General features: G+C 39.5%; 2 long non-coding RNA genes across 4 annotated transcripts in view; one reads left to right on the forward strand and one right to left on the reverse strand.

Moving 5' to 3' along the window:
- The window catches only part of LOC140529352 (uncharacterized), a 191,137-nt gene that overhangs the window by 151,396 nt on the left and 16,279 nt on the right, over window positions 1-23,462 (forward strand). The window lies entirely within an intron of this gene.
- Window positions 843-23,406, reverse strand: LOC140529351 (uncharacterized). Of its 3 annotated transcripts, XR_011975511.1 has the most exons (5): window positions 23,316-23,406; window positions 20,635-20,694; window positions 15,389-15,473; window positions 14,734-14,776; window positions 843-1,177 (listed from the first exon to the last, which is right to left on the reverse strand). It is a non-coding gene; the product is annotated as an uncharacterized lncRNA (long non-coding RNA). The 3 variants fall into 3 exon arrangements; XR_011975510.1 differs by lacking the exon at window positions 20,635-20,694 and having other exon boundaries at window positions 23,316-23,399; XR_011975512.1 differs by lacking the exons at window positions 15,389-15,473; window positions 20,635-20,694 and having other exon boundaries at window positions 23,316-23,403.

Consider the following 23,462-nt stretch of genomic DNA (forward strand, 5'->3'; position numbering starts at 1 on the left):
ATACACCCTCTTTAAATTAATCATAGAATGGTTGCCTGAGTGAAAAAGAATGTTAAGGGTCTTCATTTCAATTCCACAACTTATTTTACAGTTGAGGAATTAGGTGAACCTTCACAAAGGTGAAGTAACTTAACTAAGGTTCCACATTTGGGTTTGGTGGTACGGGAAGAATAAGCCTTTATGTGCATCCTGACTCCCTGCCTTGACTTGGAGTTAACCATGCTTAGTAGATGACTGTAACATTTCATTCCCCCAGGATTGACTTTGGTTTGTAGATAGACAGACATTTCTATGAAATAAAAATCTTCAAAAAAAATCTACCCTGAAAAGAAAGTCCCTCTCCCGGTTGCATAGCTGATTAAACTGAGTTTCCCTCTCCCCTCCTTACCCCAGCCCACAATGAGCGTGATTAACCTTCCCCAGGTGTGACACCAACCCACCAGGTGAGTCAAAGGACAGAGATGCAGCTCCACCCTGAGCTACTGGCAGCAGCCCACCAGGGATCCTGTCTTAGCTTCTCCCAAACTCACCCCTTCCCTCCCTGACTCTCCTTTCTCATTATATGAAGCAGCCCCTTCTGTGCCAAGCATGGTACAAGAACTCTCCATCTCATAAAACCTCGGCCCACACCTCAGTGACCCAAGGAGCAGGGAAAATAAACGACCTAGAAAATTGAACTCAGCGACTCCATTCTGAATAGCCTGAGTCTTGGTCATATTTATTCCAGGTGAATAGGGAGAAGTGGTGGGGCTGCCCCCTCTGAAAGCTCTTTCCACAGTTTACAAATCATAATGAGTTAGGGCCTTGCTCATATAACCAATTAGAGACAACACTACCCTACCTCTGGCCACAAAGTGCACATTTTATTTAGAGCCCAGCTGCCTACACATTCAGGGAGTTGGTTTTTCCTTGCTTTGAGCAGCTGCTTGAAGGAAATACTTTTTCAGTAATGGAGACCATCTAACTTTGAAACAAAATGAGGAAGGTATAATTATATTGACAAAGTTTGGCCCAAGAAAAAAGATGAGAAAATGAACTTCCGTATTCTCTTTGCATAGGTGGGGGACTGAGTGCAGAGCATTGCAGATGTTGCCAGATTCCATTGATGTGCCGGTTAGTTTGACTGAACTGTGTTCTTTCCTCTCCTCGTTTATTCTTCATGATAAGATATGACTCTCTGGATAGTGAGGGGATGAGATGGAAATAGATATATTTCAAAATGGAAGTGATTTAAAGCAAAGATATCAATAAAAGTAAAAAAAATTAGGAAGATGGTTGAAGGAAATCTGAAGAACCCATAAAACCAAAAGGGAGACTCCTAGAATAAATCAGTTAAGTGGTCGACCTTCCCTAAGAGAGATAAAGAGAAGTATTCATAGTTTAGGGACAGAGCCTATTGTGAAAGCAGACAGGATTCCTAAAATAATTATACTGCTGTCTTCTCAGAAAAAGTCTCCCCTATTTGTCTTTGCAACCCCAAAGCACAGCATAAAAGAGTGGGGATAGATTTTATAATAACCAGTACTGTCCCAAAGCAAAATGGGCTGTGTTGAGAGGCAGTTTTGAATTTCCTGTCACTGAAGGTCTTCAAGTAGAAGTTGGAGGCTGAATGACCAGTTGTCTGATATGTTGTAGGTAGATAGCACAGTATATTGAATCCTGGACCTAGACTCAGGAAGACCTAAGTTCAGTATCTAGTTTCAAGACACTTACTAGCTGTTCTACCCTGGAAAAGTCACTTTCCCACTGTCTGCCTCAGTTTCCTCATCCTCATTGGGTAAAACCAAATCAATATTACCATTGCTACTGGCATCCACAGAACAGCAGATGGTTCTATAACTTGACTCAATATCCCTGTACCTACCTCCTGGGGTTGTAGTAAGGATCAAATGAGTTAATATCTGTAAAACACTTTGAAAATCTTAAAGACTTATATAATTGCTAACTGTTGTTTTGTTGTAGAGCAAATGCAGGCTCAGTTGTTGATTGGCTTAGATGAACTCTGAATCTGTGATTCTGTCAAGAAGAGCTTTTGCAATAGCTCAGTATGGAATAGGAAAAGAACTAGACAGAGTCCAAGAAGCCTCTGAGTCTCTTTTCTGCTAGGTCCTATCTATGTGACTTTGGGTAAGTTTCTTGATTTTTCTAAACTGAACTTTGTATATGTGTAAAAATACAACTTGTACTGTATACTTCTCAGAGTTACTGTGTTTTTGTCCGGACTTGTGATTTCATCTGTTTGGGGAATTTCTGGTGAAAAATCTCATTTTCTGAGATCAGCAGCTCTCCTGTAATTTACCATAAGAAAGTAACTTAATATCTCTTGGGGCTCAGTTTTCCATATCTGTGAAATGAGAGGGCCAGACTACTAGAACATTTTTGAGTTCTCTTGCAATTTTAAATCATATGAGCCTATGGTAATTTCATGTCTAAAAATTAATAATAACCATTTATGTGGCAGTTTAAAGTTTGCAAAGTGTTTGACAAATAACATTTTTTTACCACAACCTTGCCATTATCTCCATTTTTACAGATGAGGAAACTAAGGAAACAAAAATGCCACATAGATCTAATATTCTCTAATTTAGGTGTCATGCCATTGGAAGTGCTCCCATCACTGGAAATGGTTGAACATCATCACCGTTTCAGGGTAGGCTTTGGTTGAGGGAATGGATTAGATGTCCCCTTAAGGTACCTTCCAACCTTATGATACTAATATAGAAAAAACATTTTGGCTTATCAAAATGTGTGTGTTTGTCCTTCTTTGCCAAAGAAGACAATGCCATCAGAGAAACAGTGACATGACTTGCACTTGACTTTGTTTTGAGTGAGGGAGGGCTGTGCAGGTCACCAGCCTCACTTCTTCTCCAGAGCCATCTGAATCCAGTAATGAGATATTCATCAGGATGACTGGAGATGACCCAGGATGAGGCAATTGGTGTTAAGTGACTTGCCCAAGGTGACACAGCTAGTGAGTGTCAAGTGTCTGAGGTGAGATTTGAATGCAGGTTCTCCTGACTCCTGCACTACTGCTCTATCCACTGCACCACCTAGCTGCCTCGCTATGAAAAGGTAGCTAAAATGCGGAGAAATGACCTGTATCTATATGAACTAGAGAGCTAAGGAGGACATAGGGAACACAGTCGGTAGCAGAGAACATTCTGTGCTCACAATCTATCACCAAGTGAAAGATAAAGTCACAGTATGACACAGGGAATGATTGTCCAAGTGCCCTCTATGAATTAAAAACCCTCTATGTATGGAGGGTTGCCATGTGCTTCTGAAGGTCCCTTTTAGATCACTTCCTGTCTCCTTTGCTTTGACCAAGTTGTCCTCACTTATAAGTATCCGAATGTTATTCTTTCTCCTTTATCTCCTCCTCTCCAGCTGACTTTGTCTAGTGTGGTCTTTGTGCTAAACAGCTCCCAAATTGACCAGCTAAGCCTGATACTTCTGGAATTATATCCAAAGGGATTAGATGTTTGCTGCTAGTTTGATATCCACTAGACCTCTCTCCTTATAAGATTCAAAGGATATTAGAGCTGGGAGATAATTTGGTCCAGTCCCCTTTTTCAGTGGATGGGAAAACTGAAGCTTAGAGAGGAGAATGAATTTGCCCAAGGCTACACAGTTAATTTAGTGGCTGAGTTGGATCTGGCTTTAGGATTTTCTCTACTCTTCTACTACACTGCCTTGAAAGATGTAATAGAGAGTCAAATGGCTTTGTGCTAAGCTGTACAACATGGAAACTTGGGTAGGAATTTCTTTATGGAGATCTGGGTGCTGAAATGCAGAAGATGCTTTAAAGGTTTTTTTTTTTCTTTCTTATCATCTCCTGGAGCCACTACTTTGTAAGGAAAGTAATGTCACAGCCGAGCAGAAGAGAATCCTCATTCAGTTTAGCTTACACTCTAACAGGGCTCGCGGTGCTAGTGATGCCCATAGTAGCTCGGGGAAGGCCTTAATACCTTTGAAAAGTGTACTGTCTTAATCTCTCAAGGGGCCTTTTCCCTTGGTCTACTCTCTGACCGCTAGGTGGTAGCACACATCTTCCTAAAGCTTTCCCTGTGGAGGCTGATGGAGCCTGAGTTATTTCCCCTTAAGAAGGGCCATCCACAGAACCATGCAAAAAGTGGAGCAGTAATTCTTGGGCCTGGCTAATCTCTATAATTCATCCTATCACAGATACTTGCGGCAGCCTCAATAGTGGGTGATGTTCTCTCGTTTGACTGCCTTACTTGGATGCTATTTCCAATCTCCCTGAGATTAGAAAAGGGATTACCATTGGCCCCCAGCTCTTATTGTGCAATCTTTATCCATCTTGTTCTGGCATATGGGGAGTTCCTCTGAGCCTTGCGTGTTTTGTGAGTGGGTCTAGATTACCTGGGCCCCCATGAGTGTGTCTTGCATGCCTTCTTGGACTGTTACTTAATTCCAAGCCACAATCCTTTGTTCTTAACTTGAACCATGGTGAAGCCTTTGGAAGGGACTGATAGATGATTTTGGGTCTTGTCTTTTTCCTTCCTTCTCTGGGCTTGGGGGTAATTTGATTCAGCAAAGATTTGCGAATTGACTACTATACTGATTGGTTGAGTGAGTGAGTACTAACTCACCTAACTCAATTTACCTTAGCTGGTCCCAGACCATGTTCATCTCTCATTCAGCCAGGGTAGGTGCTTAAGTTGATTTGCTCATAACTGGGACTTCCTTGGATATTTTGCCATCTAGTCTAATGCCATGTGATACTCCCTACCCTCCTACCCCTTTTCTACTTCTTGCTCTGGGAATGGTAACCAAATCCATATTATCATTGCTTCTGGCATCCACAGGACAATAGACTATTTTGTGATTCCGTTCAGACCAAAACTCCCCTACCTGACTATCTATGTCTGTTGTATGCAAGCTCTCTGAGGGCAGAGACTATCTCATTTTATTTCTCTGTCCCTAGAAACTAGCACAGTACCTGGCATATAGTAAAAGCCTATTAAATACTTCATTCATTTACTTAAGAATGCATTTGCTCATTCATTCATTCTCCCTCTTTGCTAGACTTGGATCTAACGTTTCTCCTCTTCTTTTCCTTTCCCTGTTCAAAGCAGTCAGATGTAGAAGGAGTTAAGACCTGAACTCATCTGGTTTGTGGGACAAATGCCAGTCCAAAATCCAGCCTCCTGTGACATAGAAGTCATTTCTTCTGCTATTCAGGGCCCTGGCCATACATGGCTCTCAATCAGAACAAACTGTAGTTATGATTTCTGCACCACAGGGATGAAGAGCTTTACAGAGTCACCTACTGTGCAGGGAGCCCCTAAAGAGAGCGGGCTCCTGATTATAATGCCTTCTTCGAGGAATTTCCCAGGCACTAATTAGCTTAATATTTTGGACTATTATAAAGCCCTCTCCTCAGGAGCCTCGTGTTCTCTGCAAACAGCCATTACTTACAGCGTGCAGCCTGGATGTGAGATGGCTACAATTGAACACATCTATTTTGTGTGTGTGTGTGTGTGTGTGTGTGTGTGTGGTGTAAATACAAGCACATGAAGAAATAATATGACCTGAATCCTTGTGCTGGCACTGTTACAAGGCCCTGGGCAAGTAATTTAACTTCTATCAGCCTCAGTTTCCTCATCTGTAAATGGGACTTATAATTCCTGCCTTGGCCAATTTCCATGGCACCTTTGAAGATAAAATGAAATGAATAATGGGAAATTTTGTAATCAACAAAAAGCCATAATACAAATACCAGGTATTATTAGTATTGTTTTTTTAAAAAATATGTATCTTAGATGAATCTGATGATGTATAAGCCTTGGTTATTACAATAATCTACTGCTGGGGTAACTACCTGGTGCTAAGGCAAATATGTAGGGCAATTGTTGGCTTCTGATCTCTCTGAAGTCTTAACTCCTCCTGTTCCCCTCTTTGGATTCTGCTCCAGCCAAACAAATTCATTCACTTCCCTCCTAATAGGGTGTAAATAGTGCCAGGCTCAGAGGTAGGAAAGACATGGCTTTGAAGGCTCTCTCTCTGACAGAGCGAGTGTTCTCTGACTATGAGCCAATGGTCCAACTTAACTGTTAACTTCAATTTCATCCCCTACGAAACAGGGATATTGCTACTTGTCACACTGACCTCAAAAGGTTGGGTGTGATGATCAACTGAGACAGTATAGACCAGTTGTGTCAAGCTCAAATAGAAATGGGGGCCTCTGAACCCTACATAAGTATCCCTGCAGAGCGTTTACACATTTCCTTTATTCATTAATATATCAACACATTAAAATTAGATAAGAGTTACATTTCAATCTGATTTGAACCACATGTGGGAGTGTCACTGGCCATGTGGGGCCTGCAGGTTACACCTTTGATGTAGATAGAGCGCTCTGTAAGTCTTAAGACTATAGAAATATCAGCTATTATTACAGTTTTCCCACCTCCTTGCCTTTGCTCATACTATAGTGGAAAGAACTGAGAGTCAGGAGACTTAAGTTGGGATTTTGGCTCTCATACTTGCTAGTTGTGAGTTTATCTTAGAACCTTATCTGTAAAATCAGCCCCAAACAAAATCTTCATGCTATTTTCTTTACAGAATTGTTAGAAAGAAAGCTCTTTGTAGCCCTTAAAGTGCAACATTAATATGTTGTTGACCAGTCATGTCTGACGCTTTATGACCCCATTTTGGGGTTTCCTGACAAAGACGCTAGAGTGGCCTGCTATTTCCTTCTCCAGCTCATTTTACGGATGAGGAAACTGAGGCAAACAGGGTGAAGTGACTTGCCCAGGGTCACACAGCTAGAAGTGTCTGAGGCCAGATTTGAACTGAGAATGAGGAGTCTTCCTGATTCCGGGACTGGTGCTCTATGCACTGTGCCACCCAGCTGATAATTGTCAAGAACACCCATTTGTTTAATCTCTATTTATCTAAGCCCTATAGTCCTTCAAAGACCCCAAGAAGTCCAACTACCTTAAAACACAGACTTTCCTGAAGCTGCAGTGATTTTTTTTCCTTTTCCGAGCTCTAACATTTATTGTTTGCTCAATTATTGTAACATGCTTTGCACATACACTCACCATATGCATCATTGTATGGTTATTTACTTTTTAACATGTGTATCCAGTCTGGCCAACTGGACTGTAAACTCCTCGACAATAACAACTGTGTCTTTTACCCCTTTGTGACCCTGACCCATAATGCTGCTCTTTGCTTTCTAAATGTCCATCAGTGATGAGAATCGCCAGTTTGGCTTGGTTCATCTTCTGTTGCTGCTGTGTTCAACAGTACATGCTCTGAAGCCAAATGGAAGAGAAAATTACCTTTTAGTCTCTGCTGTTATAGACAGAATCATAGTGTCAACCCAAGAAAATCCAATTCAATTCAATTGAAGAGGTGTCTGTCAAGGGCCTGCTATGTGCCAAGCTCTGTGCTAGGTGCTGGTGATACAAGGACAAAACTGAAATAGTCCCTGCTCTCAAGAAATCTACATTCTACTAAAGGGTACAACATATGTAATTACAAAAATATAAGATCTCTTCAAAAGAAATAAGATGTGATTTCCTCAGGGGGATGGGTGGCAAGAGCCAGAGTGTTCACTGACGGAACCAGGAAAGGCATCTTGGGAACCTAGGGTATTTTGGCCTCCAATCTACAGGGCCAAATTACAAATGTAGTTACCTCTAGCTTACAGGGTTGTTTTTATTTGTTTGTTTGGCAACTTGTGGAGTTTATCTAAAGCACCACCTTTGTCTTTTTAAAGTGCTAGACTGTTGTGACTGTTTCAGAAATAAGAACACTTTTTTTTTGCAGGGATGTGGTGAGAATATATAAATGGATTGCCTAAACTTCTTGCTCAATAGATAAAACATAACAAAAACATAAAAAATTTAAAAAACATAAAAAGTATAAGGCAATATTATTACATTATACTAAGCCACATATACAAACTATATTCACCCACAAATACATATCATTTTCTTTAAAATGAAGTCCATGCTTTCCCTACCTACTTTGTCTCTGATACACAGATTAATAAAAGAAGTAAAGCTTATATCTCACATTATTAATGAAAAGTAAATTTGGGGGACAGCTAGGTAGCACAGTGGATAGAGCACTGGTCCTGAAGTCAGGAGGATCTGACTTCAAATTTGCCTCAGACACTTACTAGCTATGTGACTCTAGGCAAGTCACTTAACCCCAACTGCCTCGAAAACAAAAAGACGGGCAAATTTGACTTGGATTTGAGTTCTGGACCCACCACATGTTAGCTGTGTGGCCATGGATGGACAAGCCACTTTAGCTCTATGATCCTCAGTTTTCTCATCTATGAAATGGGAAATAATAATGATACTGACACTACCTACTTCACTGGGTTATGAGGAAAATATATCAACTATAAAGCACCATGTAAATGTAGAGTTTTTATAAATTGTTGTTGTTGAACTTCTAGAGACACCTGTAGTCTCTCAGGTACCCAGGGGTATACTATCTTACTGGAAAATGACTAGAGATTATTCTCTTCAGTCAGGAGTAGGTGAAGTGGAATTTGGGGAGTAGAACACAATATAGTTCTTTCTTTTGGAGCCAATGCTAATAGTTACTCTGTACCCAAGATCTGTGAGCTCATTGTGTTGAATGTTCAGCAGTTATCTGTCTCAGGTACTTCTTCACCTCGTTGTGGAGGGGTTTCCAAGGTCAGTCAGGGTATTAAGAAGTGATTTACCAAACATCCACTGATTTCTGGTTCTTCATCCTAATGAAGGCCTGCTTCCTATAACAAGACCGCTGTGTATAGCTGTTTCTACATTTCAAGAAGGACATTGATGAGCTGCAGAGCATCCAGAACACAGGAGTCAGGTTCATGAAGGGCCTCGATCATGTACAGGCATCAGATGAAGGAATTCAGGAAGTTGAGTTTAGAAATGAGGTTTGGGGAAAATTTGATGGGTATATTCAAGTATTTGATGTACTCTCTTATAGAAGAGGGATAGATGTATTCTGCCTGGCCCCAAAAGGAAGAATGAGGAGAATGGACAGAAGTTGTAGATGGTCATATTTTGGCTCTACGTAATATAGAAAAATGGCAGAATTAGAGCTTTCCAAGAGTAGAACAGAATGTCTTTTGAAGAAATGGGTTCCCACTCACTTGAAGCACTTAACCCAAGCCTAGATGACCACTTGTTGAGAATACTGGTACAAGTTAAACTGGAGGAAGCCCTGCAGTTCTGAGGTTCTGGATTCTGTCCAGTTCTGGTCCTAATCTCAGGTCATATAAGCTATTCCAGAGACTAAGCTAGAAGGCTAAAGTTGTCACTTAAAACTCTTTTCTGTAGGAACCAATGGTTCTCTTATGAGACCTTTCAGGTTGCAAACTTTATTAAGATCTTGGCTTTGTTTTTCTATTTATAAAGTGAATTCAATTCAACAAATATTTATTAAAGACCTACTATGTGGAAGTCCCTATGCTAGGAGCCAGACATATTACTTGGACTTACCCCCAAGATTTGGGTCATCCATTTTTGATACTAGAAGGGATCCAAGAAAGTCACTTAATACTTCTCCCTACCTCTATGGAGTATTTCATCTGAATCATCCTAGACAGAAGAATAACTTTTTCACAGTTCTACCAGATAAGATAATGCCACAAATTTTCCGGATCACATATTCTGTGCCTAGCAATCTGTAATCAATCAGTCAATCAACAAGCACTTATAAAGTAACTACTGTGTGCTTGGTGCTGAGGATAGAAAGACCAAAAGTACAATAGTACCTGTCTTCCAGGAACATTTATTCTATTAGACTTCCCTTTCCCTTTGCTCCTCCCCAGGAGAAAACTAGCAATTTTTCCTTTTTTTCTACAATAATCTGTGATAGACCTAAAGACTATTAAAAGCCTCTCCACAGTCTCTGCTTCTCTAGGCTAAATAACCAAGACTCTTGAGTCTTATTCTCTGGTCTTTGGGGCTTTCTGTGGAGAGCAAAGCATTCTTATTTGTGTTTGGAGAAAGGTGACCCTGCGCTTTCAAAAAACAAGGGGCTGTACTTTAGATAAGCTTCCTCTCCAAACAATTCAAGGACAGAACCCTTGTGAGAGCCCGATCAGCTCATCAGAGGTTAGCGGCATCTCTGCTGACTCCACGATTCTCTCATGCTTTTCTTTTCCACGAGCACCAATTGTAGACCTAGAACACAGCCAAGAGGTGCCGCCTAACAGTGTTTGATTTATTAGTTTTATTAAACCCAGATGCCTTTAATGCAGAGTTGTTTGGAGACTGCACTGGGTTCCCAGATACTTTATTCCAGCTATTGGCCAACATATGAATTATCTTCAAAGGACACGGCTTTTGCCTTTTATCACATTTTCCCTCCAACTACGGAGGAAGAGGTCACTTGGGAGACACATCCTTTCATGGAAAGAAAGTAGCCTCATAGATCAAAAATGTGTTTGTTCTGGGATGAAAAAGTAGCCAGGCCCTCCCTGAAGAAGGGGGCCAACCACTGAGTCTCCCAGGGATCCTCCTCATCAGCTATACCCCTAGTTGGCCCAGGAAGCAGGGATTCTGAGAGAGAAGGCTGTGACTGGTAAGCAGGGAGAAGCAGACATTCACTGCAACCTTTTCTAATTATTGTCTCAGCAGAGAGAGGCCCAGATCCATGGGCAAGGCTTGAAAGGCTCTGGCAAAGGGGTGGCTTCATATGTATATTGATTAGCAAACCTCACTCAGCGTTGCCCCAGCTGAACTTTTGAATGGGTTAGTCAGCCAAGGTCTATAAGAAGCAGTGCTTGGGAAACAGAATTTTCTCTTCCATTCCTCCATTTGGGAAGCTCCTCTGTTGTGTGTGGGAGGATTGGTGGTGGTAGTCGGTGGATGCTGGTGGTGGAGAATCTGTACAGTATTTCTTTGAGTAAGGACAAGGGATAAGAGGAGAGGGAAGGTAGGTGACGAAGTATTGTTTAGAAAAAGTAAGGACCAAGCAGAGTTTGGCAGCCACATGTGTTATCCTGAGGCCTACCCTCACTGTTTTTAACTGTATGCTTCCCTAACTAGACTCAGAGATTAGCCCGTCTCTGGAAGACAGGCCTGAGTGAGTCAGACCAGTTTTGTTTGTATTCTTAGTGGGGCGTCAGGGGGATTTCAGGTTTTTTTAAGACCAAGCTTGTCCAAGCAGCCTCCCAGGCTTGGAGACGGATGTTACCTGTCAGAGCTTGATTCCTGTTCCCCAGCTGCCAAATGAAGCCCTGGTTCAGAGAAAAGGAAACACACAAATACCAGAGGAAAAAGGTAACAAACAAAAGTATTTGCCGGATCCTTGCCACAAACTCCAAAGAGGAGAGTTAAGCCAGTGAGCTTCTCCACCCAGGGATTCCAGAAAGAGGGTCACAGGTGGGGAGGCTGAGGCTGTGGCTAGAATTACCTGGAGTTTTTTTACTCCATAAGTCCCTCCAGTGCGTAAGGGAGGGTGAGCATGGGGAAGCATAGGGAGGAGCCTGGGTTGGGCCGCTGATTTAGGCCTTCAGCATCTTCTGTCATCATCTGCTTAGCACTTGGGTGAATACTCATCAGGGGAGGGGCCAGCTACCTGCCCATGAAAGTGGCACCTGTCTTCTCCTGGAAGCACCCTCAGGAGGAGCAGTAACTGTGATACCTACCAAAGGGGAGAAGAATGCAGCTGCAGGAGAAACAGCTGCGAATCAAGGAGAGAAGGATTTATAGTTTGGGGGAAATGAGGATGAAAGGAGAAGGGGAATAGAAAAGAGAGGAGAAGGAGAAACTTAAAGCTGAAGCCACAGAAGTTGTTTCTTTTCATCCTAAAAGACTCTTAGGACTTAGAGTGGGGAACAGACCCAAAGCCTTAGCGCTCCTGTTCTGTGTGCCTGTCAGGACATTTAATCATATTTCATCCTTTCCCATTGAAATGCTGGGGAAGTGACAGGTGGTGGAATCAACTACTAGCGGAAAATAAGGTCTACCTTTAGGATCATAAAATCACCAATTTATTTTAATTTTTGATTAACAAGTGTTTTTCCCTCCCTCTCTCATTCCTCTTCCCCTAAATGAGAAAACAAAAAAAAGAAAATCAAAAATTCTCATAATAAATATTCAGTGCAACAAAATTAATTCTCATATTTGTTATGTCCAAAAATATATGTCTCATTCTGCATCGTGAGTCCCTCATGTCCTAGCTCACCAATTCTTTAACACTGGTCCACTGGAATGGTATCTATTCATTGCATAAAAGATCATTGATTTATAACTGGAAAGATATTGGTGATCGTCTAATCCAATCTCTTTATATTAAAGATAAGGAAAATGAGATCTGAAGAGGGGAAATGACTTTTGTCAAGGTCATGCAAATAGGAGCCAAGATGGAATTTGCATTTTGGTTCTCTGACTCTAAATCCATTACTGTTTCTGCTATATTATGCCAAGGCTGTGGACATTACTGGGAGTAGTACTAGATTTGGGAGTTAGATAACCGGGCTTCTCATTCTGAAACACTGTGTGACCACTGGCAAATAGATTCCACTGAATTTAGCAAATATTCATCCACTTCTTCTTCCTGTGACTTAGTTTCATCATCTGTGAAATCTGGAAGAGGATTTCTGTTGATGTTCACCTGAGAGAGGACTTGGGAAGCCAGATAGAGGACTCCTGTAGGTCATTAGAAATTTGATATTACAGAAATCCAGAGGATTTGTCGCCATTTTTATTTTATTATGTCCCATATCACCATGATTCCTGAGTGTCACAGATGGACCACAGAATAATTGGTACAATTGCCACCAATTCAGCTTAGATCACATGAGGTATTAAATTTTTGTGAACCTTAAGTCCAGTCCAAATTGAAAGCAAGCATAAGTAGCATTGCTTCTAGTCACGACTACTCAAGGGGACTTTCAGATACAAGAGAAAGAAGATTCACAGAATATTTGAGCTCAAGGGAGAATTAGAGAACATTTAGTTCAAGGTGTATGAACATTTTAGCCACTTTGTTCGCAGAATTCCAAATTGCTTTCCAGAATGGCTATACTAATTCATAGCTCCATTGGCAATGTACTGGTAAGCCTATCTTCCCACAACACCTTCAAAAATTTGTTGAATATTCCCATCTTTTGCCAGCTTTGTCAACACACTGGGTATGAGGTGAACAATTCAAGATTGTTTTATGTTCTTTTCTCTCATTATTAGTGACTTGGTACATTCATCTGGTTTTTAATAGTTTGTAATTCCTCTTTTGAGAATGGTTTGTCCAGATACTTTGATGTTCAGTGACCTTGAGACTTAAGAAGTTCAGTGACTTCCTCGAGGTCACACAGATTGAGTGTCATGGTAGCAACTGGAACTGGGATATCTTGACTCCCAAAGCATTCCATCACAAAGTGATAATGAGAAGAATTGACACCATGGTGGTTGTGTTTCTTCTTCCTAAGAAAAGTCAGCTAGGTGGCACAAGGGATAGAGTAAACGACTGAGAATCAGAAAGACCTGACTTTGATCTTGCTTCAGAAGCAAGTCACTTCAATTCTCCCAGCCTCAGTCTTCACTGTAAAATGGGGATAATAATAACACTTATCTCCCAGAACACATAAAGCACATACTTCGGATGATTAAAATGGAGGAATTCCCAAAGATTTACTTGCCCAATACTTCCTCATCTTTAGGAAGCAGTAGAAATAGACATTTGTGGACTAGATGCAGTCACCTTGGATTTTGAAAACCTAGGCTCTGGCATAGGTTATAAAATATAAAGTAAATGTTACCTATGTATTACTCATAGGATATCCCAAAGACCACTGGATTTGGAGTTAAGAGTTTGAATTCTGACTGCTATTTTCTAGCAGTTGCCATCTCTTTGGGCAATAATTCGTTTATCTGTAAAAGGAAAGAGTTGGACTAGATGAGATTTTAAGGTTCCCTTCAACTCTTGATCTTACTATATGTTGATGGTAGTTTTGTGACCTTGAACCTTGTGCTTTGTGTCTTGGTGAATCATTTTCCTCATTTGTAAAGTGAGATTTTTAGATTAGACAAAACTTCCCTTCTAGTCTAACGTTGTATGAGGAAACCATGGAATAAAGACAAGCACTGAAATCATCCTACCCTTTGCTAAGTCCAGGATTTGATATTGGCTGTATCCTCCCTTCTCAGCATTGGAAATCTGACATTATATTGGGATAGTGATAGAGATGTGGGGAGAGGAGAAACTTCTAAGCAGGTGTCAGCTGCCTCAAAAAAAGTTTCAAGAAGTTTGGCTAGAATCAGTCAGCAGCTACATCTGCGATTCTGACATTGGGTCTGTAGCAATCTGATTTGGAGCCCAGGCAGATGGACGGTTCGCCATGTGCTGGCTTTTTTCCTGGCTCCCATTTTCCACCAGCACTTGTTAACTTGGATCAGGCCCTGGGATGCTAGAAGCAACTCCTGTTCTCTAAGCTTTTCACATGTACACACATGTAAGCACATGTGCCGTTCTGTTTCCTAGTTATCATTATGGACATTCATGCAATGAAGCTCCAGGGCTTGGAGACCTCACCCAAGAATCAAATTCAGTCAAGTTGAGGATAAATGGACAATTGCATAGGACCAGGCTGGAGCTCAGAATGAATAGTCTCTTGGTTTAGCAAGTATTTATCCTAACCCTAGTAAGACAGATAGGTGAACAGATAAGCAACAGCATTTCTTTTTTTTAATCTAATATTAAAAAATAGGTTAGTGATAACTTTTGCTTTCACGTTACCTTGATTTTCTCCTGTGTCCCCTTTCCTTTCCAGAGCAGCATTCTTTATTATAAAGGAAGAAAACAAAAAATAGGAAGAAAGTTAAAATTTAGAAATAACTGATTGAAAAAATATGATGTAATATTTCAGATCTGGGAACTCCTACTTCTACAAAGGAATTGGAAGAGGTATCTTCTCATATTTCTTCTTTGGAATCTAAATGTATTCTTTATAATTTCACAATATTCATGTTCAATGATTTTGTGGATGTATTTCTTTCCATTTACATTGTTAGAGGTTTTGTATATATTGTTTTCTTGGCTCTGCTTACTTCACTTTACCTCAGTTCATTTACGTCTTTCTGTGGTTCTTTGTATTCATCACCCTTGTAATTTCTTACAGCACAGTAATATTCTATTATATTTATATACTACATTTTGTTCAGCTTTTCCCCAATAAATGGACATCTCCTTTGTTTCCAGTTCTTTGTTGTGTTTTTGTTTCTGTTTTTGCCACCACAAAAAGTGTTGCTAGAAATATTTTGGTGTAGATGGAGCCTTTGTTTTTAGTAACCAACTGGGGTAGGTGCCCAGCAGTGTAACGTCAAGGTATATGAACATTTTAGCCACTTTATTTTCAGAATTCCATATTGTTTTCCAGAAGGGATGCACTTACTCATAGCTCCATCCACTAGCATGACTTTCTTCCCACAACTTCTTCGAATTGGATATTTGTGTCTTTAGCCATCTTTGTCAATTTACTAGGTACAAAGCGAATGTTCAAGGTTATTTTAATATTTGTTACATTCAGGTTTTTTAATAGGTTCTAATTACCCTTTTAAGAATTGTTTGTTCAAATACTTTGACCACTATTGGGGAAAGGTTTTTGATCTTATGTATTTCTATTCCAGTCCCAATCAGGCACACAGGTAGGCAGGCAATGATGTTTTTTGAGTGTTCTTAGAATCACAGAATTTTATAAAACATTTCAGAGTCTGATTACCAGGACATACACAGGAAGTATGTAAATGCAATTATAAAGCACCCTTTACAAAAATATAGATGAAATAATTGGAGAAATCAATGCTAATTAACTGAGTGATCAATAGCCGTATGAAAAATTATCTAAGTCATTAATAATTAGACAAATGAAAATTTAAGCAGTGCTGAAATTCCATCTCACACTCATCAGATTTGCAAAGTTGACAAAAACGGAAAATGAAAAATGTTGGAGTGGCTTTGGGAAAATTGGTACGTTCATACACTGTTGGTGGATCTGTGAATTGTTCTAGCTATTCTGGAAAGTAATTTGGAACTAGTTACTAAGTTACTAAACTTTGCACATGCTTTCTTGCAATGATACCACTACTGTATCCCAAAGAGATCAAAGAAAGGGGAAAAGGCTCCATACATGCAAAAATGTTTTTAATAGCTTTTTTTGTGGGGGCAAAGAACTACAAAACAAACACACTTATCAATTAGGAGATGACTGAACATATCATTTATAAATGGAATGGAAAGCTATTTTGCTGTAAGAAATGAAGAAAGGGGCAATTTCAGAGAAACATGGAAAGACTCGTGTGAACTGATGAAGCCAATAGAACCAGGTGAACAGTTTATACACCGACAATTAACATTTCAAAAACAAGCTTTGAAAGAGTTAAAACTCTGACCAATGCAAAGTCCAGGTATGATTCCATAGGACCCAAAATGAAACTTGCTGCCCACTTCCTGACACAAGCAATGGACTCAAGGTGTAGATCAAGACATGGACATGGCCTATGTGAGAATTTGTTTTACTTGACTATAAATGTTTGCTATAACTACTTTTTTTTTCCTCATTGTAGGGGGGAACGAGGTGGGAAGGAGAGAAATATATTTTTGTTAATTAAAAAATAATAATGGAATCTTTTTGACTGGAAGTGGACTTTAAGCTGGTTCTCCCCATTTTTGTTGTTTTTGTTTGGCCATTTTTCAGTTGTATCTGACTCTTTGTGACTCCATTTTCTTGGCAGAGACACTGGCATGGTTTGCCATTCCCTTCTCCAGATCATTTTATAGATGAGGAATGGAGGCAAACAAAGGTTAAGTGACTTGCCCAGAGTGGAGAATTGATTTGCCCAATATCACAAAGGATGGTGGCTGACTGGGATCTAGAGCTCTTTCCACTATACTGTGAGTCGTGTGAACGTGGGAAAGCTTTCTAAGCAAATATTCCGCTTCAGATGTTCAAATGGACTGTTTGTTCCTGATCTGTGGTAGCTTTCTGAGCATGTTTTGGTCCGATCAATCTCAGGCAGATACACTGTACCTTCACCTTAACATAGTGATGTCATGACCAGGAAGGACAATCACAGAGTGGTGTCAGAAGCAAATATACATGAGATCAAGCAGCTGGTCAGAGAGTGAAAGGATTTAAAGACATTTCTATGTCCTTAAGCAAATCTAAATGGAGATGCAAGTACCATAGTGGGTCATACAGTAAAGGAGCAGCCAGCAGTCAGCCAGGTGGTAGAGTCCATCACCTATGGCTGCTTGGAAGAGTGGAATTCTGAATAGCAGGCGGAGGCACACAGATGGGGAGAGCACCTAACATCTATGTATAGCAAACCCATCAATGCACCACAACTTGTGAATGAACAGTAACATAACAATAGTCAGCTTTTAAGACTTGCAAAACACTTTACAAATGTTATTTCATTTGATCTAAACCAGAAGTGTCAAATCCTCTAACAGTAGCAGCATGCAACATGTTTCATGCAGCCTGATACAGATTAAAATGTAAATGGGAAATATTTAACAAAATAAATTAGGATAGAATACAAATAATGTTAACATGTGGTTTCTAAGTCAGCATGCTGCCCACATGAATTCTTATGTATGGTTTAGTGGCCCCAATTTCTATTGGAGTGTGACACCACTGGTCTATATAATAACTTTGTAAGGGAGATGCTATTATGAGCAGCTAGGTGGTATAGTGAATACAGTGCCAGGCCTGGAGTCAGCAAGACTCATGTTCATGTGTTCAAATCTGGCCTGAGACTTACTAGCCATGTGACCATAGGAAAGTCACTTCAGCCTGTTTGCCTCACTTTCCTCATCTATAAAATGAGCTGGAGAAGGAAATGGGAAACTACGCCATTTTCTATGACCCCCAAAAAGTCAAAATGGAACATGACTGAAATGAGTGAACAACAACCGGTGTTATTATTATCCCCTTTTAAAAAATGAGGAAAATGAGGCAGATATCCATGATCACCAAGCTAGTAAATGTCTGATAATGAATTTGAATGCAAATCTTCCTCACTCCAAGTCCAATATGTATTTTAAAATAAAATAAACACCTGTATACTTTACCTCCACACAATAAATAAGATAAAATCCTAGGATGCTACTACTTATCCTTCTAAAGGGATAACAGCAGACTACTGATGCTTTATTTTAATTAGGAAAGCACAGAACACAATAACAAAATACTTTTCACACAAATAAAATCAGACCTAAAGAATCTGAAAAATATCAATTGCTCATGGGTAGGCTGGACCAATATATTAAAAATGACAATTCTACTAATTAAACTACTAAAAATTATTTTATAGAGCTAGAAAAAATAAAATTTATCAGGAAGAACAAAAGGTCAAGACTATCAAGGGAATTTTTTTTTTTTTAATTTTGTAATGTTTAACAGTCACTGCCATACAATTGTGATTTTATCCCCCCCACCTATATCAAGGGAATTTAATGAAAAAAATACAAAGGAAGGTGGCCTAGCAATACCACATGTCTAACTAAAAATAAAATAAATAATAAATAAAAATAGAGCAGTAATCATCAAAACTGTCTCGTACTGGCTGAGAAATAGAGTGGTACATTAGTGGAATAGATTAGATACACAAGACACAGCAGTAAGTGACCACAGTAACTGAGTGTTTGATAAACCCCAAAACCTATACCTTTGGGATAAGAACTCATGACTTGACAAAAACTGTTGCAAAAATTAGAAAACAATAGGGCACAATCTAACTATAGACCAGCACCTCACACCATATACCAAGATAAGGTCAAAATTGGTACATAATTCAGACATAAAGGGTGAAACCATAAACAAATTAGAAGAGCAAGAAACAGTCTACCTGTCACATCTATGGAGGGAAGAATTCATGACCAAACAAGAGATAGAGAGCATTATGAAATGTAAAATATATAATTTTGATTATATTAAAAAGTTTTAGCACAAACAAAATCAATGCAACCAAGATTAGAAGGAAAGTAGAAAGCTGGGAAATAATCTTACAGCAAGTGTCTCTGATAAAGGTCTCATTTCTCAAATATATAGAGAACTGTATCAAAGTCATAAGAATATAAGCCATTTGCCAATTGAAAAATGGTCAAAGAATATGAACAATCAATTTTTAGATGAAGAAGTCAACACTATTTATAGGTTTATTAAGCTCTCTAAGTCATTTTTGATTATAGAAATGTAGATTAAAACAACTCTGAGATACCACCTCACATTTATCAGATTGGCTAATATGACAAAAAAAAAATAATAGATATTGGAGAGGATATGGGAAAACTGGGACATCAATACACTGTTGGTGAAGCTGTGAGCTGATCCAACCATTCTTGAGAGCAATTTGGAACTATACCAAAAGGGCAACCAAACTGTGTATACCCTTTGATTCAGCAATACCACTATTAGGTCTGTATCCCCAAAGAGATGATAAAAAAGGGAAAAGGACCAAAATGTACAAAAATATTTATAACAGCTCTTTTTGTGGTGACAAATATTGGAAATTGAGGAGATGCCCATCAATTGGGGAGTGGTTAAACAAGTTGTAGTATATGAATATAATGGAATACTATTGTGCAATAAAGATGATGAACAGTCAGATTTCAGAAAAACCTAGAAAGACTTGTATGAACTGAAGCAAAGTGAGATGAGCAGAACCAGAAAACATTGTATGAAGTATCAGCAATGTTGTGTGATGATCAACTATGCTCTTGTGAGCAACACATGATCCAAGACAATTACAAAGGATTCATGATAGAAAATGCTATCCACCTCCAGATAAATAACTGATGGAATCCGAATAAAGGTCAAAGCATAATTTTTTCTGTTAAACTTTATTCTTTTTCATTTTCTTTATCTATTTCTTCTTTTACAACTGTTACTAACATGGAAATGTTTTACATGATAGCACATGTATAAGCTATATAAATTGGCCAGCATTTTGGGAAAATGGGAAGGGAGGGTGGGAAAAAAATTTGTAACTCAAAATCTTGTAAAAATGAATGCTAAAAATTGTCTTGACATGTAATTGGGGGAAAAAAACTTGAAGAGGAAAAGAAAAGCACAAAATATGAATATTTTCCCATAGGCCCCTGAAGAAATGCCTAGTTGCTTGATTTGAATTGTTTCTTCAATAAGGTATAAGGGCACAAAGTCAACAACACAATGTAAACTCCTTGAGGGCAGTGAAAATTTTTCATTTTTTCTTGTGTACCCAATATTTGGCATAGTATTCTGCACATAGTAGGTGCTTAATAAGTACTTATGGCCTTGGATTGCACAGAAATGACATTGAAATCAACAATCACTGCTTGTGACATTCATTATATGCAGAGAACTGAGGATGCAATGGAATGCATATCCCTTGCCCAACAGTGAGAATATTTCTGTTCCTATTTAAAGTTCATAAAAGGTTTTCCTCTCAAGAAGTTTTATTATCTGCATTTTGCAGAGGGGAAAACTGAGGATTTGAGATGCAAAGTGACTTCCCCAAGTAGGGGGCAGAAGCCATATTTAAAGCTGGATCTTCTTATTTCAATGCCTGTTCTCTTTCTACTACCCCATACTGTTACCATCTCCATCTGGATAATTGCCATAGTTTGAGAAGAGACTAAAAAATGCAAAAATACCTGATTTGATTTCAGCTGCATCCATACACCATTGATTCAATGTGGAGATGCCTATAAAGACTGAGATGGAAATGCTTAACTTGACAAAGATCCTTGCCATGATGTCCTTATTAGTATGCTGTTCCACAGCAAGACTCAAAAAGCAGAGTCTCCCAGTCACTCAGCATACAATAGAAAGAACATGTGCCAAACCTCTCTGTGGGACCACAGGACAAATGAGGAGCTCTGCAGAAGGTTAGGATTGACAGATGTGTGAGATCCATTTTATCATGTGAAAAGATGCCGGGCAGGTCTTGTAGCAAGGAATATAGATAATAGGATGGGTCTCAGCTAACAAATTGACTTTCAAAGGATCACCAGAAGGCTAACTGGAAGGATGAACCAGTGTTCTAGTTATAACTATAGGTTGCATTCTAATAGAACTTAAAAATTTGTAAAGCATTTTACATTTGTTTTCTTATTTGATCTTCACAAAAATCTTTTGAGATAAGTGCCATTATTATCTTTATTTTACAGATGACGATATTGAGGCTGACAGGGGTAAAGTGACTTGCCCAGGGTCAAACAGCTAGTAAGTGTGTATGAGGCAAGATCTGAACTCAGGTCTTCTAGATACCAGGCCATGTATTCTATGTACTGCACCACCTAACTGCTTTTTATGAGGAATGGCAGTAGATGTAAATAAGAATATGAAAAAATTTAACCTATGGGTTTTCTATTAATAGTTTCTTGACTTGTGCTTCATAATCCATCATAACTACAGTCATATCCATGCCCCATAAGCATTAAAAATAATCCCCCCACTATATAGATTCTTCGCATTCTTGTGACTCAAAGAGATAATTAAAAGGGATACATGGGATTATTCCTAGTCTCAAAAAGACACAGCATGAAGTGAAGTCAGTGGGGTGAGCTATGCTGTCTGTCTTCTGTGATCAGGGAATAGATAAAAGTTACTTACCCTAACCGAGATGGGGGAAGGGAGGACTACCTTCTTTTAGGCTAAAGCTGCCTAAGAAGCCCTTTTTGGATGCCACCCAGCCAGCCAATATCTATGAATTTGATGCACAGCTGCCAAAGCCTGTGACCCCCAAACCTCATCTCTAACAGATGTAGTTCCTCCAGACTAGGGAGGAGGAACCTGAGGCCTTGAAGTGACATGTGGCCCTCTAGGTCCTCAAGTGCAGCTCTTTGACTGAAACCAAAATGAATAAAAAAAAAATCCAAATTAGAATTGTTCTGTGAAGTTGGATTCAGTCAAAGGGCTGCACTTGAGGACCTAGAGGGCCACATGTGGCCTTGAGGCTGCAAGTTTCCTACCCCCTCTGTAGACCAAGTAACAAACAATAGCAGCAGAGAAACTTCAAAAAAAAAAAAAACAAAACTGTCTCCTTATTTATCTTTGGTTTCAATTTCTCATTAGCCGTATTTATTCTATCCTTTCTAGTATGAAGGTAGTTTTAGTTGGTAGAGAAAATGCAAGTGGAAAAAGAACTGCGAGGTTCTGACTTCTCTGCACAATCAGTAATGAATAGTGCATCTACTTCTAGCAGCGTTTCTACAACCTTCTTTAAGCTTCCACCTTAGTTTTCTTCAAAGGAAAAGGATTTTCCTCTCTCTCTCTCTCTCTCTCTGTCTCTCGTCTCTCTCTCTTTTTCTCTTGTTACTATGTCTAATTTAATGCTTTGCTTTTTGATTTGTGGTTCTTGCCTTGTCTGTGAATAGACTGTATTGGATGGGGGCTCAAGCCATGTTTTCCCCCACATTGAACCTGAACTATGTGAAGACCCTAGAATTAAATGGGAAAACTATTAGACAGATTTGTGTCTTACAGGTTAAGCACTGGAACTAGTTTCTCTCTGTGTGGTCTCATTACCTATTTCCACATCAGATTAGAACTAGGGGCTCTAAACCTTGTCACTGTCACTTCAGGGAAGGGGTTATTTCAGAAGAGGCATGTCTCATCAAGGAAACAGCTTTGGGGTAAATGGGGAAATGAGACCTTAGCTTTAATTTGACTGAAACTTCTGGTGAGTTTTAGTTTCTGATGATTAGAAGCTGTTTGTTTGACATTTAGTTGAGTTTGGGGGCAGCACGGCTTCCTGTTTTTCTAAAAAGGTCTCCTCAGAATCTCACAAACCAGCCTTCACACTGACATTTGGAGTCGTTAAGTGTGTGAATGAGTCAGATGAACACAGATCAGAATGATCCTAGAAAAGCAAAGGGACTGAAAATGGAACTATAGAAGTGCTTTGGCAGTTTGGGTATGTGAAATTTTATTGCTTCTTGCCACCCACCCATCCTGAACACAGTCAGACACTCAGCTGACTTTTGGGACAACTGTTTTCAGTGCCTATTATGAGCAACATTTCCTCTAAATTGTCCCCCATCTCCTTTGGAGATGGGAGAGTTGGGGTGGCACAGGATGGATAAACCTGCTAGTTCATTCTATTTTGAGAGTTATTTGATTTTACATCTCTATAAGAAGACTACCCTGGATAACAAATCACAATCCAAAGAACAGGAAAGTTAGAAGGGAGTTTAGAGGTCATCTAGGTCAACTCCTTCACTTTACAGAAGCCTGAGAACTAACTTGGCTAAAGTTAAATAACTACTATTTTGGGGGGGGGGAGGAAGATGCAGGACTAGAACCTAGATCTTCTGATTCCAAGTTCATATACCTTTCTCTTCAAGTTCAAGTTGCAAGAGAATGACTCATTTTTGTGACCATCCCATGTCTCATTTCTCCACCCCAGAATCCATGTTTCAAAGAAGCTCCAGAACGGGACTATTTAAACTACATTCTGATATCATGTATCCATCCCTAA

This window comes from Notamacropus eugenii, chromosome 2 (genome assembly GCF_028372415.1).
Source record: "Notamacropus eugenii isolate mMacEug1 chromosome 2, mMacEug1.pri_v2, whole genome shotgun sequence".
Classification (NCBI taxonomy): Eukaryota; Metazoa; Chordata; class Mammalia; order Diprotodontia; family Macropodidae; genus Notamacropus; species Notamacropus eugenii.